The sequence below is a fragment of the Nycticebus coucang genome, chromosome 18 (assembly GCF_027406575.1).
Source record: "Nycticebus coucang isolate mNycCou1 chromosome 18, mNycCou1.pri, whole genome shotgun sequence".
Classification (NCBI taxonomy): domain Eukaryota; kingdom Metazoa; phylum Chordata; class Mammalia; order Primates; family Lorisidae; genus Nycticebus; species Nycticebus coucang.
In genome coordinates, this window is record NC_069797.1 from 75,847,281 (window position 1) to 75,864,505 (window position 17,225).

Here is a 17,225-nt window from a genome sequence, read left to right on the forward strand (position 1 = left end):
TGTAGCTGAAAGAGACTTTAGAATTGTCTGCTTGATTTGCAAGCGAGGAAACTGAGGCCCAGGGAAGTTGTGACCAGCCCAGGGTCATGCAGGGAGCTCGAGGCAGGTTTCTCAGCTCCTGGCCAGGAAGGAGGGTTATAGGGAGTGACGTTGAAGGCAGGTTGTGACTTCAGGTCCCTCTCTTGCCGACTGCCTGCAGTCACTTGTCCTCACTGGCTTCTCTGAGACTTGCCTTCGGGTCTTTGCCTCTGCTTCCTGCAAAATCGGGCCCTCTTTTAGGCCTCAGCAGACCATTCTCAGCAAGCCTTTGCCAAGTGCTGCCAAATCCCCATGCCTGGTCCCCATTTGTCCCATTACCACTGTCTTTTAACTTTCCTGTCTCCTCCCTGAGTCTAAGGCCTGAGCAGTCAGGGCCTGTGTCTGTGAACGCTCTGGGACCCTGCTCCTGATGCTGCCAATACTGGGGGGATCGGGTGGGGGGGCCTCGGTACCTAGGCAAGGCATGAAGCAGTGAAGCAACAGACAATGTTCCCGCTTGGAACTTGCATATGGTGGTAAAATACAGCGTTTTACATCTCTAACACGCCTTTAAAAGAGAACTTGCCCAGATCTTTCCACCTTCTGCACCACCAGGGTTTTAAGGCACCGGCTTTTGGATACATGGAAGTCGTTGTCAGTGAGCCGGTTCTGCTTATTCCTTTTTTCACTTCCAACTCAGAGTAGCTCAGAGGGGCCCAAAGCCGACAGCTGCTGCCTGCCTCTCGGCTGGCTCCCGCCCACGCTGCTCACGCAGGAGGAGGCCGCAAGGCGAGTTTGGATCCGCTGCCAGGCTCCCAGGTACCAGCGGGGCACAAGCATCTCTCTTCCTTTTCACTCTCCTCCATTTCCCCCTTTTGGGATGAGAACACGCCTTCTCAAGGTTAAGAAAGGTGCCCAAAGCCGCCCAGCTGAGCAGTGTGGAGCCAGATTTGAACTCTAAGCCCACAAGCCTGTTGCCCAGATGAGATGCACAGTTGGGTGATGGAGCCCTCAAGACCTTGGCTGGTTTCGTAGCCCCTGGACAGGGAGGGTCTGGCACAAAGGACCAGCCAGGAAGGTGGGCCCTGTCCCTGAATAAACAGCCACAGGTGCTGTTCCAGAGGCTTCACAGCCCCAGTGTTTGGAGCTTCCGGTTCTGGGAAGAGAGAGCAGAGTAGAGGGCTGGGCTGGTTTGGACCTGATTCAATAAGCATCTCAGTTCCATGAGTGAGGGCTTTACCTGTCCCAGTGTCTTTGCCAAAGGCACAGAAGGATTTCACCTGTGTCCCACACCCCCATGAGCAGGTCTGGGGTTGACAAAAGTCTCATGTGGGGCAGCTTGAGCAGCCATCAGACCTCAGGCTGGAGGAAAAAACAAGGCTTTCTCTGGCTGTGGGTATTTTTGCAGGTCACGAAAACAGGCCTGGAGTGGCTGGCCCCTCCTTGCTTAGACGCTTTTTGTGGTTTTCAAAGAGGTTTTATGTTGTTAACTTACACGCTCTTCACCAAACCCTGTAAGGGAGGGCAGGAAGTTTGAGCAACTGCCTCTCAAGAAGCCAAACAGCAGGTGGATTTATTTCACTTAATTTAGGGGTAAGTAAACTGAGTCTCAAGGCGGTTATGATGTCTCTGGGTCACCTGGCCGTGTGGCTGCAGAGGAGATCACTGCCATTTATGTGCCAGTACAGCCAAAAGTTTCACTTTCAGCCCGAGAAGTAAACATTTGACAGTCCCACTTTGTTCCTCCTGGCGGGCCTGCCCAGCACCCCTGTGGGACGGAGCATCCTGCGGGTCCTGCTTTCCCAGACTTTCTGAGAATCCCAGCTCTAAATTGCTGGCCATGGTGGGAAAGGTAAAGAGCTGCAGTGAAGAGGGAGAGTTTTTGTAGGTGTGGGGAAGAAAATCATTTCCTCTACTCTTTTAGGTTCTGTGTTTGGGGAGTTTGTAAATTAAACTGACAAAAGATAGATTAACAAGAGAAAAGACATATAATTGTGTACATGTGAGATTTCACAGAAAAATGTCATTCAAAGGGTCAGTTAGAATTTAGGGCCTATATACCATCTTAATAGGGGTGGGGGTGGGAAGAGCATATTTACAGGAAACAAATGACTTTTTGGAAAGCTGAATAGGCCCTTGGGAGATGAGATGGGAGGTCGGATAGTCTTGCAACCACCTCTGTCTAGGTGTGGGGTGAAGATGTCTCAGCTTTCATGATAAGATTAGTCTTCCTGGTTCCTCCCAGGGAGGAGATTTATGACAGCTGAGTTCTTCTGAGTGCAGTAGGGGTGCAGCAGGCTCTGCTTTTAGGTGGATAAAAGATCTCAGCAACCTGAATCCCTAGTGCTCAAAATGCCACAGTGATATATTCTAGACTCCTTCAAGGGTATCTTTGTTCCCCTGCAAGGCAGGTAGGGGTGAGCAGTCCCAACCAGGCAGCAGGCAATGTGGCAACCCTTCATAAAAATCCCAACCAAGTATTGTCTGTTGAATTGGCAGGTGCCTCTTGGCTGTGGTTTGGGCAGCAGGAACTGCACAGATCTTTGGGTCTAACTCCAGTTCTCTGTTGGAGCTGAGAATTTGTGCTGGTTCATTTTAGTTCTGCAGCCGGGGCCAGGGGAGGAAGGGGTTAAACCTCAGAGTGACAGAAGCTGCTTTAGATAGCAAAGGAGCCATGGGCTCCACCCTCCTTGTGCACCCCAGTGTCTCTTGGGGATGTTCAGCTCTAAACTCTTACCATGACCTTGGGAGGTGTGTGTCTGTCTGTTAGTCCCAGTCAGCAAGGTCCTCAAATGCCAGGGATGAACTTGAACTTTAACAGAGGAGCCCCAGAAGCTGTTGGGGGAGGGGAGGAGCGACAGAGTAGGAGGGGTCACCCAGCAGGGCCCTGCACAGGTGGGAGACCACAAGACAGGAAGTGGGCATAGGTGTCGTGAGCATGGCCAGGCCTGAACCCATGGGCTGGGCAGGAAGGGACTGACTTGAGGCTGGGGGGAAGTGACCTCTAGGACTGGGGGTGGGGTGGGGGCAACAGTGGGCCCCTGAGTCAGAAGTGGGGAGACCTGAGCCAGGAAGCTAGGGGCAGAGGTGTGGTCACCCCAGGAGACTACATGGGAGTGAGGGAACCCCTGGGAGCCATCCACACCCTGAACTAGGGAATTTGGGGAAGAGCCCTTTCATGCTGGTCAAATGCTGCCCTGAGGTCAGAGAGGGTGGGACTGGACTTAGGCCTGGGGGAGTTTATTAAGAGCCTAGTTTGAACGGCAGGATGAGCAGACCCCAGATGGTGCCGATTAAGGACTGAGTGGGTGGTGGAGGAAAGACAGAAGTTGCAGTTAGACCAGCTTTTAAGAGGTTGGGTTGTTCGGACAGGGAGGGGTCCTCAGTAGCTGGGTCAAAGAGAAAGGGGTTTTCTTGTTTTTGACACTGGGGCATCCTGACCATTCTCCTAGGCTGAGTGAGATGAGAAAGAACCAGAAGAAAAAGAAAGATGTCCTGAACGTGACAGAGCAGCCAGCTCAGTGCAAGCAGCTGCCCTGCCCGGAAATGTTGCGGGGGGCTACTCACTCCCACCATGCCTGCCAGGGCACAGCTCAGGGGCCAGGGACAGCAGGGGCTGCTGGGTACTGCCAGCACCTTCTCCAGGTCGGCCTGCAGGGAGGCCAGTGGGCTGCCTCTGGGTGTTGCGGCTGCGGAAGCACATCAGCCCTCAACCAACATCCCTGCCTGCCCAGCCCTGTCCCTTGCTCCTGGTGCAGGAGCCCAGCCACTGGCCACAGAGGAGAGTGAGGGATATTTTTCTTGGCATCTGCTGCATCCCACAGGAGTCTTACCCGGGTGGATTGGAAAAGACTTGACAGGAAGGCTGAGCTTTGTGCTGGCAACCTGGCTTCACAGTGGCCTAGAAACCTGGCAGGAGGAGATGAAGGGGCTGGGACCTCTGTGTGTGTGCCTGTGTGTATGCTCACATGCATGTGTTGGCTGTTGTGGAGACGGAAGCTCTGAAAACCACATCCTCTTTCTCCTGCTGCTGCAGGTGGGTGTCTCTGCACTTCCTGGCAGGTATCAGCCTCTGAGGCAGTGCTGTTCCCTTCTCTCAGTTGGCTCTCTTGGAGGTGGAGTCCTGACTATCCCCTGCAGCTTCCAGAGTAGGCCCCTGCTTCAGGACAGGCTGACCACCTCCCCTGTGACCCTTGTGTTGGGAGCCTCCTCAGAAAGATGATGGTGCTGCTGGTAGGTGATGGACACGTGGTGAGCACGTCACCAGGCCTTGTTCCACTGCTGTCAGCTGATGCCCAACAGAGGGGCACTTCTTCTGCTTTGAGACACATCTTTGTGGATGTGGCTCAAGCTCAGGGTAGCCCAGGAGCAGCAGTCTTGGAAAATCAGGGCGGATCTCGCTGGGGGCTGGAAGGACTTGAGTGTGTTCTCCTCCCAGCTCAGAGTCTTCCCTCATCTGTTCAAGTCATCTTGTACATTACTGTGGGTGGAGGTGTGGGCTGGGCTGTTAGCTCCCTGTTGCAGCTGGTGACCACAAACCTGGGGCTCATGGCTCTGAAGGTGACACGTCTGAAATCAGTCTCACCTGGCTGTAGCCAAAGTATGGGCAGGCCCGGCTCCCAGGGGCTGCAGGGGAGAATCGGTTCCTGGCCTCTTCCAGCTTTGGTGCCCGCTGGCCTTCTTGGCTCATAGCTGGATCACTCTAGTTTCTCCCTCAGTCATCACTAGGCTGCTTCTTCTCCGTAGCCAGACCTCCTGTTCTCTCTTAAGGACACTTGTGATTCCTTTAAGTCCCACCTGGATATCTCTTCATCCCACTATCTTCAGTTGCATCTACAAACACCCTCTCGAGTGTAAGGGAACTGCACAGGCTGGGGAGGGGGTGTTACTCAACTTCCTGATTTGCCCTTAGGGCCCTTTGGGTTTTAAGGTATAAAACAATAAAACAGGCTCAAGGGGACAAAAAGACAACATTCAATGCATTTTTAATTTTTTTACTGTGTTAAAATACACAGAACATAAAAATCACCATCAGTAACATGTAGTGTACACACAGGGTCGTGCCACCATCTCCACTGTCTCTTGCCAGAACTTTTTCATTGTCCTGGAAGGAAACCTCATCCCCCCAGCCCTTGGCAGCACCCGTCTTTCTGTCTCTATAAATTCTCTTTTATTTTATTTTATTTTTTTGCAGTTTTGGTCGATGCTGGGTTTGAATCTGCCACCTCCAGCGCCCTACTCCTTTGAGCCACAGGCGCTGCCCTATAAATTCTCTTTTAATAAATGCAATTCTGTGCGACTTTAAATAAACACCAGCATCATGAGTTAGTTATCGGAAGGATACACTCAGGGGAGCCAGGTGGGGGATACCTGGGCCTCCAGAAAGACAGGCATTGAAGGGCTTGGATGTGCCACATTCGCCTCCCCTTGTTCCCCTCTTGGCGTGTCCACCAAGCATCATCCTTTTTTGCAAATGGCACCAAATAGTTTTGTACCCCGCAAGTCGGCATAACCTGTCAGCTTCAGGGCTCTCCATAAAAGTTCTTAACTCCGGGCGGCGCCTGTGGCTCAAAGGAGTAGGGTGCTGGCCCCATAGACCAGAGGTGGTGGGTTCAAATTCAGCCCCGACAAAAAAACAAGTTCTTAACTCCTGGGGGAAATTCCTGTGGTCTAGCTCACCAGGACAAGCCAGTGTCGGGCTGCTTTTGAGTCAGGGGTTTGTCCAGCGTAAGCACTTATGAGCCAGGTAAATAGATGGGGGACACCCTGGGAGAGGGATGAGTTGGCATTTGCAGTGACTGATGTCTTTGGGGTGGTCTGAATAATGCTTAGCACCTGTCTAGCAAATCAGTGTCTCAGGAGAAGCTTAGAGAAATGTGCCCAGGATAGCCCCAGGAGGGGGACACTGATGTAGGGATCTGTGGCACCAGCACTGTGCGTTTCATCTCTCCGTGTCCTCTGCACCCCTACACGTGGCCTGTAGACATGGTTGGTGCTGAGACGAGCCTCTGGGGGCCTCAAGTAGCAACCCGGCTCAAATCCACGTTCTGTGATGATCTGGTGTGATACCAGGATAAAACTGAGAGAATGGAGAGCCGTCCTGTCCAGCACAGTGGGCACTGGCTGTGTATGGCTGTTCCCAATCGAGAGGTGCTGTGAATATCAGACGCACACTGGATTTGAGAGTCTTAGCGTGGAAAAACAAAAGTGAGATACCTTTGGTCATTTTGTATTGATTACATGTCGAACTGGTGAGGTTTTTGGCCATGTTAGGTTAAGTAAAATAGATTAAAGTTAAGGTCACTTGTTTCTTCTGAGATTTTATTTATTTGCTCAAACATTCAGTCATTTGTTTTTTGAGACAGAGTCTCACCTGTCGCCCTGGGTAGAGTGCTGTGGCATCATCGTAGCTCTCAGCAACCCCAAATTCCTGGGTTTTGAGTGATCCTCTTGCCTCAGCCTCCCAAGTAGATAGGACTACAGGCAGCACCAGGACACCTGGCTAATTTTTTCTTTTCTTTTCTTTTTTTTTTTTTTTTAGTAAAAACAGGGTCTCCATCTTGCTCAGGCTGTTCTCCAACTCCTGAGCTCAGGCAATCCACATGTTTCAGCCTCCCAGAGTACTGGGATTATAGGCGTGAGCCCCTGCACCCAGCTTCTTCTTACTTTTTATAATGTAGTTACTAGAAAGTTCAAGGTTATACCTGTGCCTTGCACGGTACAGGTGTGACCAAGGAGACTTCAAGCTGCTCTCCCTGGATATGTGGTGTGGGCTGAGTGGCAGGGGGTTCTGAGTAGTGCTGGAGGACAGAGCGGGTTCCCTCTCCTGTGGTCTGGAGACCCTCACTGGTGACTAGCAAGGGGGCACTGCAAGAGGGGCGTCCACGAGGCAAAGCACCCAGGCTGCCCACATCCCAAGCCAGGAATCTGGAGGTACAGGATGGGAGAAGGGCAGGCTATTTGGTAGAGTGGTCTGCGGGGCCAGACTGGGCTGGGGCAGGAGGACAGATGGAGGGCTAGGCAGAAGGAGGTTTGGAGAGTAGCACGAGGGTCCAGAGGAGACCTCTGCTTGTGGAGAGTGGGGAGCCGTGTGGGGTGGAGGCAGAGTGTTTGAGGCCAGACAGGGGTCCCTCCTGGCGTCCTTCATCCCTAGTTCCTGGATTTTCCCTGCAGGGTTCATTGGGCTGGGCTCTGGGTGTTAGAGAGGACAGATTCTCCCAGTTCCCTGTCCTGGGGAAGTCAGCTATTAGAGGAAAGGGAAGCTGAGAATTGAGCGGCTGCTCTTCCTGGTCCAGAAACGCCCATCTTGCTTAACTCTGGGGGCTGGAGCTGAGGGGTGCCCGTTCTACAGATGTTTGACTCAGAACCCCTGTCTCTGAGCTGACCCTGGTCTTCCTTCTGTTGTGATGGGAACAGGAACTTGGACAGGCAGTGCTTCACTGACGCTCCTCCAGCTCACGGCGGCAGCTCCTCATGGCTGTGCAGCGTGACCGTGTGGAGTGGTGTGGGCCAGCAGCCCCCAAGACGGGAGAGTGGAGCATCAGAAGTGGGGAGCAGTGACTGCTTCTGGGGACTTGCTGGCTTCTGAGACGCCCAGAGTGTCCAGCTGGACGTGGCCAGCCTGCCTGTGTGGTCAATAGAGTGGGCTCCCTGGGGCATCAACCACCAGCCAGGTGGGGGAATGTAAAAGTGTGTGGGGCCCCAGGAACACCCAGCAGAGGGGCCCTTGGCCATGGGCACAGCTTTGTGAGTTCAGCCACTCTCCCCAGGAGGAGCCCTCCTGGGGAATCCCCCAAGGCTCCTCCTGACAGGGAACTTCCTGCCCCCAGCAGGCCCAGGGACCAGCTCCTCCTGGTACATCACTCTCTCCTGCAATAGGAGTGGCCTGGAGTCACTTGAGCCTGGGAGTGACTCTGTAGGGTCAAAGGTCGTGGCTCTGAGCTGAGTCTGGCAGATCCCAGTGTCCAGGCCCAGCCCTAGTAGGATCAGCTCCCTTCTCTGGGGACCCCCTTGCCCTGTGCCTCGCCAGTCCCAGAACATCACAGAAGCTTGTGGGGAGTGGGAAGAAGCAGAGGCTGACTCACTGGCCCCCCACGGGCTGGAAAAGTTGGAGGAGCCTGAGCCTGATCCAGAGGAATCTAGAGGTTCCAGGGGGAGGAGCTTAGGGTGAGGCCTGGCTGCTGCCCCTTCCCCTCCTGTCCTGGCTGGCACAGCACACCCAGGTGGACACCTCAGCTGCCCAGAAGCCTGGCTGGATGGCTCAGGGCTTTAGATCAGCTGACAGCCCAGGTGTGGGGGTGTCTGAGCACGTGGGGAGGAGAGAGGGTGCCCAGGGCAGTGTTGGGTCTGCCTACTGCTCTGCATGGCCGGGCACCGTCTTCCTCCTCTTCATAGATGGCTCCTGGTCACTTTTCAGGGGCTGATCCCCGTGGAGGGTGGGGACTCTGAGGCTGGCTCTTCACGCAGCACAGCACGGGTCAATGCTGTTCCAGCACTAGCAGAGGTGCCCCTCTTCTCTCCTGCTCCCTTACCCTGCCCCTTCTGAGCAGCTCCCAGCGAGCCTTGTTTCCCAGGCTGCTGCGGTCCCTCCCTACCTCTGCCCCGCGCTCTGGGAGGCTCCTTGTTCCGCGGCCACAAAGCCCCTTTGATCCTCTGCTCGGCTCCGAGCCATGTGACCCGGTGGGCGGGCCGGCTGCGGTGCTCGGCGTCCAGCGCTGCCGACTCTCAGCTGCTGGGGTGAGTCTCGCTCCTTTGTTCTCCCCAGTCTTGTACCGCAGCTGGGGGGCCTCCAGGGGGTGCGGCCACCAGGGGTCGGTCCCCCGATGTCCGCAGCAGTGGTGGGGCTAGGAGCCTTGCTACCCCCAGCCCGGGCTTCGGGAGGCAGGACAGCCCCGGGTCGCAGGGAGAAGGGTGGCTGGGAGCTCGGTCTTCATGAGGGGACCAGATTTTCGGTCGCAGAATAGAAGAAAAGGGCTTTGTGTGGTCACAGCTATCTCTTTGTAAATATTTGGCCAACTAAGCTGAGTGGTTAAGTCTCCTCCTGTTGGGAGTTTCTTAGACTGAGTTTCCCTTTTGCCTTTTGCAACGGGCTTCCCTGACTTGCAGGAGGGCTAGAAAAAAATGCGAATTGGCCACCACTTTCTCTTAAAATCGCTCCACTGGGATGCTGAGATCGTCAGCCTTTTGGGCTCCTGAAGACATCCTGCAGATTACTGGAAATGCAGGCAGGGTACAGGCTCCAGGTTCCTGGGATGGGGACTTGGACTGAGCTGGGGCAAGCCGGCAGGGGTATTGCTGGGGGCTGGAGAGGGGAGTGTGAGTGTCTGATTTCCAGAGCCCTGTGTGTGAGGGGGCTGGGGATGGGGCTTGTCAGCCAGCTGGGATGTTGGGAGAACCCCAATACCAAAACTTACATAGCCAATGCGGGATGTGGGGCTCTTGCACCAAGGCTGGGAGGGACAAGGTGCTTGGGAGGCAGGGAGTCAGTGCCGACCGAGCCTGGAAACTTCATCCCAAATATCCCATGGGGGCTGACTCCACTAGGCGTTGTTTGTCCCTTCTCTCTTTCCTATCTGATGTGGAATCTGCTGCATTTTGTCAGAGGTTTGGGGAGCATCTGTGATCACCAAAGAGAAGTTTAAATTTTTTGCCACCCGGAAGCAGGCTGTGTGGGTGGGGGGTGTGGTTTCTGGCAGATCTGTTCTGGGTGCTGGAATTTGATTCAGATCTCACACAGAAAAACCCGTTAGAGGAGGAGGCGGTGGAAAAGTCCCTGATGGTGGGTGTGGTTCTCTGTCATTCACTGTTGCTCTACCTGGAAACTTGACAGCCTCCTGCTGTTTACGTAAATGTCCTCTTTGCCCAGCTCCCCCTGGCCACCCAAGGGGCTTCTTTTTAGAAAATGGAAAGAAGGTATTTAACCAACTGGGAGTGGGAAACAGCACTCATGGTGTCCTCTTTGGAGAGGTGGGATTCATTTTTGCTTCTCCTGGGATCTCTTTTGGGCTAAGGTGTGACTGCAAGAGGAGGCCCTGGTGCAGTTCACCTTTTTCATGCCCATTTCTGGGGACCTGTGTTGCTGCGGAGCTCTGGCCCACCTTCCTGTCCTTTGGCCATTTCTGTGTTGAGACACCTGTGACACTGTAGTGTGGGCTGCGTTGTGTCTTTGTCCACCAGCCCCTGCTCCAGTGGGCAGCCTTCTCGACAGTGACAGGGAAGTTCAGCTGGCGTGTGGGGACGACAGCCTCCTGTGTACATCTATGGTGGGAGAAAGGGGCATCCTGAGACGGAGTAGACGAGACTTCTGTCCCAAGGGGCCCTGCTCTCATGGGAAGTGCTGTGGTCTCACCACTATTCCAAGTCAAAGTTGGGTCTTCTCAGGGGCCTGTGGGGGTCGCCCTCTGAGCACCAAACCCACTGCCCTGGTCTTAGAGGACAGGCTCCTCGAGGTTCTTGCTCCAGAAGCCCTGTTCCCACTTGGGCAACCAGAGTCTCTGGATTGACTAACTCCCCACCCCCAGCCCTGTCCTCCCCAACTTCCTGTTGTGCCACCGGCTGTGCTTGTCAGATAGGGGAGGCACCCTTCAGCCCCACCAGCCTGGGGCAGCCTGCAGCTTCCCTGCTGGTGTCAAAGGTCTCTCCTTAAGAAGCTGGTCACCATAGTCACCATGGTGGCTGCACTTCCGTTATCTGATTCCCTGTACTTTTCAGCCTTGTGCCGGCTTTCCCATACCACCCCGGATGTCACTGGGCTTCCGCCCTCTTGCACTGGCTGAGTGTGTGGGAACAACCACTTTACTTTAATGGATGAGGGGTAGGGCTGGTGCTCACTTGGTGTCCTCTTCTGCCCCCACCGTGGCACAGGTCATCCAGGCCAACTGGGCTTTGGAAAGGCGTGGGGGCTGTATATAGCCTGGTGCTGGCCGCCCGGAAGGCCCCAGCTTCCCACAGCCCAGATTTTTGGGGAAGGGAAGATGCTTCCTGCAGAGCTCACAGCCCTCGGCAGGGCCTCCTCACCAGACGTCTGCCTCCAGCCCTGAGCTTTGATTTGCTCCTTCAGCGCTAACCTGGTTCCTTGAGCAGGTAGGGACCTGTTCCCAGGAGCTCTGAGGAGCCTAGGAAGCTTTCCCAGGAACATTCTCTTCCCATGTGAGTTTTATGAGGAATTGAGTTTTATGAGGAATCTAATTACAGCCCAGTGAGGGTCCCATTCGCCCCCACTTGGTAGGTGGGGGCGATTCTGGTACACTCAGCACCTCAGACCTCTCAGGGGTTCATTAAGAGACAAGTGTAGAGTCTGCATGGCTTGGGGGGAGTCGCCCTACTGGGCTCAGCCTCCTCAACACTGAGAATGATATGCTGCCCACGGTGCTCTGAGGGGCACCCTGAAGTTGCAGCTCCCTGCAGAACTCCCCACACAAATCTCCAGAGCAGAGTTAATGATCTACTGGGTGGGGGTGCAGGGGGCTGGGCCTTGGTTGTGCTGGGGAGGGAGGGTGGAGTTAGTGTAAAGTGCCTGGAAGATGATAACCCATCTGCCCTCTGGCCAGCTAGCTGGCTGAAATGCAATTTGTAGATGTTTTCATTTGGGTTTAGGGATGGAGAAGTACCTCTAACTTGTCCCTCTCCTGAAGCTGTGGGCAGGGGGTACCCTCTGTGAGGTGCTGGCTCCCAAGTGTCCAAAGCTGCACTGGGAACCCCAACTCCTGGCTGGGCATGGGGGGCTTGCTGGAGTCACCAGCGCTGAGCCCTGACGCCTGCATGGCCTTCAGGAAGGAGGTTCACAGCTGCTCTGTTCTGTCCAGCCTGGCTTACAGCACCCCTTCCCTGAGGCTCTGCACCCGCAAGGCCTGTCCCCCAAAAGGTGGCTAGGTCATCTGGTCATTGAACACTGTCCTTGCCTCTCTTCCCAGTGGTATGTGCACAGACGTTCTCCCTCCTCCCAGATCCTTATCTCTTATCTCCCAGGCTTCTATCCAGATGCCTGTCACCACAGGGCCAGGAGATAAATGGACAGATTCAGCCCTGAGCCTGTACTGCCCTGCGTCCTCTCTCCTACTGGAAGTTATGTGAGGACTGTATTTTATTGATCCCTGTGCCCCCACATCCTGAATACCATTGGTGCTTACACTATTAAAGTTGGGATGAATGAATGGTCACCACAGCGTTTCAACTTTTGTCCAAATACTTTGTGGTTTCTGGGAGGCTGGCCCGAGTGAGCCCAACAAGAACAGCCACTCTCCCCACTCCTCTGCCCTTGTCTCCTGGGAGAGTTTGAAGGAAAAGAGTGGAGGAACAGTGTTTCTTTGGGATTTGAGCACATCCCCACAAAGCAGAGGCTGGGCTGGAAGACCCCTGGCCCCACTTCCCCTCCTCTATGAGAATTGGGGTCCCCGGCGTGGGACTGGTGTCCTTTGTGCCTTGTTGTGAGCTGGGGTCACGAGAAACTGCTCATTGTCAGTGTCATCTGTGGCCCTGAAGACTGATGACAGGCTGGGCAGTAGCCCTGCTGAGTCAGGGGGAGAATTGCTACTGTTTGTAGCTCGGGGACTGCAGCGGGGGTGGGGGATGCGGGTGGAGCTGGGGATGGGCAGAAAAACACAGACTCTGTCTAGGAAGCTGTGCAGAAGGGGTTCGTAGGCCACTGGAGCACAGGGGAGCTGTGTGAGAAGCTGGTGTGGCTTCATGTCCCCCGGAGGTTCTCAGCCTCCTGACCTCGCTCCCCTGCACCAGGGCCCTTGGAGGGAGAGGGTGTCGTGTTGAGAGGCACTGCAGCCAGCGCAAAGCTCGCGCTCTGCTGATGTATCACTGTTGTCACTGCTCTGTGTTTCTGCTGTCAGAGTCCTCCAGTGCCTGGCCCCTCTGGCCAGGGCCAGAAGTCCATGGCAAGTGCTGGGCCCTCATGGCCATGGCTATACCCCCATGGCCAGCCAGTTCCAGGCCTCAGAGACCAGCGCCAGGCTCCCCATTGACTTAGTGAGAGCACAGATGAATAAAGCCATCACAGAGATGGTCTGGGGACCAGGAGGTTCTAAGCTGGGTTGCTGGGGTCTCTGTGGAGTCCTCAGACTTCTGCTTGTCCTCTTGGGCTCTGTGGCTCAGTGAAATGGGGATAGCAAAGAGGAAATTTGATAATGGCTACACAGGACCTGGTGTGGGTTGGCACCTGGTGGTACAGTATCATCTGCTTGTATCTGGAGAGCCAAGGCCTTCGAGCCTGGCTGACCACAGAAAGCCCAGGCTGGTCAGTGGCACCTCTACAGAGTCTCTGAGCTCCTGGTGGCCCAGTGGGCCCCTGGTTGAGGAGCATCACTGCACGGACCATGCCTCGGTCCCCAGCCCTGGGGGACCCTTGCTGCAGCCCTCCCTAAGCTCCCCAGAGATACCCCATGCCTCATGCCTGATCTCATGCCATACTCTCATTCCTTGAGGAGTCAGTCAGGTGAATGGGCGGGCGAGAGGCCCAGATGACCTGGGCTGGATGTTGAGTGAGTTTGGTGCTGGGCACTGGGCCTTGGCAGGGGACTCTCTGAGCCTCTTCTTTAGAGAAGAGGGTAGGTCCTAGTCCAAAGCTGCATCCTCAGACTGAATAGTCCAGAGTGGTGGAGACATGGGGGTCACCCTGAATTTCCTGGTTCACAGAGTCCAGCCCACACTTCCAGGGTGGGGAGGGAGGTCTGGGTGTTCTGCAATGTGCTCGTCCTTCTGGCTCCCCCAACGTGAGGGCTCTGGGTTGTGTGGCTCCCCCTCCTTAGAGGGGGTGCAAGAGTCCCCAGGGAGCCCTGTCTTGGGTCGAGGGTCATTGTAATGTCCTCTGGTTGGTCTCTTCCGGCTTTCTGGACATGTGTTAGTGTCATAGCGGATCCCAGCTGTACATCCAGGCTGCCTTCTGCCCCGCTCTGGGCTTCTCTTCCCGACTCTGCAGAGCCCATGCAGGAGGGGGCAAGGCTGTCGGGTGGGGCAGGCCCTCCGCCTGCAGGTCACCCCTCTGTAGCTGGTGGGGGGCACTAGGGGCTGAGAGTCCTCAAAGACAGCATGTGGACAGGTCAGTTCTGAGGGCACAGAGCCTCCTGGTGAGCTCTGGCATCCCTGGGGTGGGGATGGGGGCTCAGGATGGAAGGTCGGGGAGCAGAGGGAGTGCGTGTGGTGAGGACTCCTGTAGAGTACAGGTGGGGAGAGCTGGGAAAGGAGTAAAGGCTTCACTGCTGCCAATGTAGTGGGGAGGCCCAGTCCCCTTAGGAGACCTGGCTTAGGTGCCATCCCGGCCTCAGCTGACCAGGTCCCAGCATGATGCTGGGGACAGGCCCCTGCCAGGAGGCCCCTGAGGTGTTTCAGCCCTGAAGTCAGATCACTGGGGACCTCCGTGCTACTGCCCCCAGACTCAGTGAAGTCAGTTGAGGGTTTGGGGAGGCAGCTCTCATGGGGGAGGGTGAACTCTGGCTCTGTGCTCTGAAACTAACCACGTGGCCTTACATGAGTTTCTTGCCCTGTCCAACTACTGTCTCTGTCTGAAAATGGAGAATAGTGGTTACCACTTCACAGCCATAAACGGAAGAGGGTCAGCAGAGGACCTGGGCACTGAGACATGCCCAGTATGTGTCACTGGCTGTGGCTGCTGCAGCCGCTGAGCCCCTAGGCTGAGTCTCAGTGTGGGGACATGCAAGGTGGGCCTTCTGGAAGCTCCTGATTTACTTAGGTCATGAGTGTGCACCCGGTTCTAAGATGAGGTGCCTAGGACGGCCAGGACTCAGCAAATGTTTCATGGCCCAGGAGCATCTGGGATGCAGTTCTGGGCACCATAGAATTTTGCCAGAGATCCAGGCGGAGCTCAGGTGTTTGCGGAGTGGAGGTGAGGAAAGCCCCCCACCCTGCGTGTGCCCCAGCTCACTGTGGGGCTCTCTCAGTCTGCTGGGAAGGGCAGAGCCAATGACACCACCCGAATGCTGCAGTTATAATCCAACCTGAGCCACGCGGAGGCCCTCTCCCTGGGGGCCTGTGCCACCCATGGTAGTGGGGGTAACTTGAATTTTCTCTCACCCACCAAGGCTCCTGGTTGTTGCTGTTAGAGTTTGGGATATGGGGGGCAAGAGACCTTTCCCCTCTTCCAGATTGGGAGTGGGGCCTGCCAGAGACAGCCCAGGAAATATAGGGACCCTCCTGTGTCCCCACTGGGAGCAAAAATTACCTTACCCAGCTTTTCAACTTAAATGTTAAAGTCATCTGAACTTCACAGACACACTCAGAATAATGTCTGACCAAGTATCTGGGTGCACCATAGCCCCGTCAAGGTGACTGGAAATAAACCATCATAGTCACCACTATTTAATTCCAGCACGATCCGTCGTCTTGGAAAGAGCCCTTGTACTCCTTGGCAGTCCTTCCCCATTCCCACCTGCCCCAGCCCTTGGCAGCCCCCAGTCTACTTCCTGCCTCAGTGCAGTTCCCTGCTCTGGATACTTCCTATCAGTTTTTTGCGTCTGCTTCTTCTACTTGGCTTAGTATCCACATTGTCACACGTGATGGTTCTTAGTTCTCCTTTGTGGCTGAGTCATGCTCCCCACATGGATGCACCACTTCGTTCATCAGGGGACTGGCATGTGGCTGGTTTTCACTTTTTGGCTCTTGTGAGTGGTGATGCAGGGAAGACGCGCAGGTGTTTGTGTGAACATGTGTTTCCATCTCCTTGGGTAATTGCTGGATCGTGTGGTTCAGCAGGCTGGGTGGGGGGTGGGGGTGCGCGTGGTCGGCCATGAGCACCTGCACTTGTCCCTCAGAGTGTGTGTGGTGGGTGTGCACACCCAGAAGGGATGCTTCCAGGAGCGCTGAGAGCCCTAGGAAGCTGAGGATCCCTTTGTTCCACCTGAGCCCAGAGTGTGGGTGGAGGATGGACGGGGCCGTGTGGGGGGTGGGGGCACAGTGTAGCCCTTTGGGTCTGCCATGGGGTCCCAGCTGCTGACCTCTAGTTTCCTTTGCCTACCCAGGGCCCAGAACAGGTCAGAAAAGGGCTGTGGAAGGTTTTCGTGTCTTTTCTGCAGAAGCCGGAGAGGCACAGGGTAGGCAAGCTATGCCATGTGAGAGAGGAAGTGGGGTAGGAGGGGGTGGGTGGGTGCATTGGACCCACCCCAGTAGGAGACTGGGGCAGGGGGAGGTCACTGGGAGGATGTCCTCCCCCTCCCTCCCCCCACCAGCCTCAAAGATGATAGGACCTTCCTGGAGGTGGGGTGGTGGTGGCGGCACAGGTCTCCCAGGGCCAGAGTCTGGGGGAGCCACACTCTGTGGCATTTCTGGACTGTTCTGTGTGTCACACACAGGGTAATATGTAAAACGTGTGTGCCATACTTGTTGTCACTTGCAAACCTATATAGCATGCAAAGTGCAGGTCCCAGCCCGGGTCTGGGTGCCCACTGCCCGGCTAGCTGGCCTCCGGCTAGCTGGCCTCCGGCTAGCTGGCCTCCGAGTGGAGTCTACCCTCCTGTGGGGTGCAGCCAGGAAGGCACTCAGGCCTGGGCCAAGCCACCTCCCTCTTCCTGGCCCAGGGAGAAATTACCATTTGAATGTGGCTCCTTCCCGGAGCTGTGGGCTGGAGGGGGCCTGGGAGGGGACAGGCTCCCACCCTCCAGGTTCCAGCTTGGCGGGGTGGAAGAAGCTGGGCCCTTCTTCCCAGCGTTTCTTCTCCGAGGTCGTCTTTCCACAGTAGGTCAGTTCCAGGCCTTGGGTCTTTGACAGGAGGAGGAAGAGGAGGGTAGAAGGTGGAGGTTGGGCTGGGCTGGGGAGACACGTGGGGTCGGTGCAGCGGGAGACCCCCGGACCCCTCATTTAACTTTCTTCTTTGCAGTTTTTGTAAGAACATATTACTGTAGTTTACTTACTTGGTTCTTATTAGGGAGTGTAGACTGAGGATGCCAGAAATTAAATGTGAGTGGCTTGCAAACTATGAAGTGCTGTCCACAGGTCAGTCCAGGGCTCAGTGCTCAGCCTCTGGAATCTTTAGTGCCCAGCCAAGCTCTGTGGGGTCGGGGTGGGGTCTTGTCCACTTGGGGACCTCTGCAGAGACCCTGGCCCTGTTAATAAATCCACTTTGCCAGTGATCTGGATCCTTCTCCTGCCTGGGCTGGCCGTATGTCAGGTCTTGTGCATTTCCTGCCGGATGACAGATGGATGGACACTGGGAACAAGTCATCCTTGGGCTGTGAAGCCTGTGATTCTTA

At 55.5% G+C, this 17,225-nt stretch overlaps 1 protein-coding gene across 6 annotated transcripts in view; it reads left to right on the forward strand.

Moving 5' to 3' along the window:
• SEPTIN9 (septin 9) overlaps positions 1-17,225 on the forward strand; it is a 170,967-nt gene that overhangs the window by 126,868 nt on the left and 26,874 nt on the right. The window contains exon 1 of one of the 6 annotated variants that reach the window (XM_053567617.1): positions 8,695-8,754. The exons of the other annotated variants lie outside the window; for them this stretch is intronic. The gene's annotated coding sequence lies outside the window, so the exon portion shown is untranslated. Of the gene's footprint in view, positions 1-8,694; positions 8,755-17,225 lie in introns of those variants that run through there. 6 annotated transcript variants of the gene reach the window in all.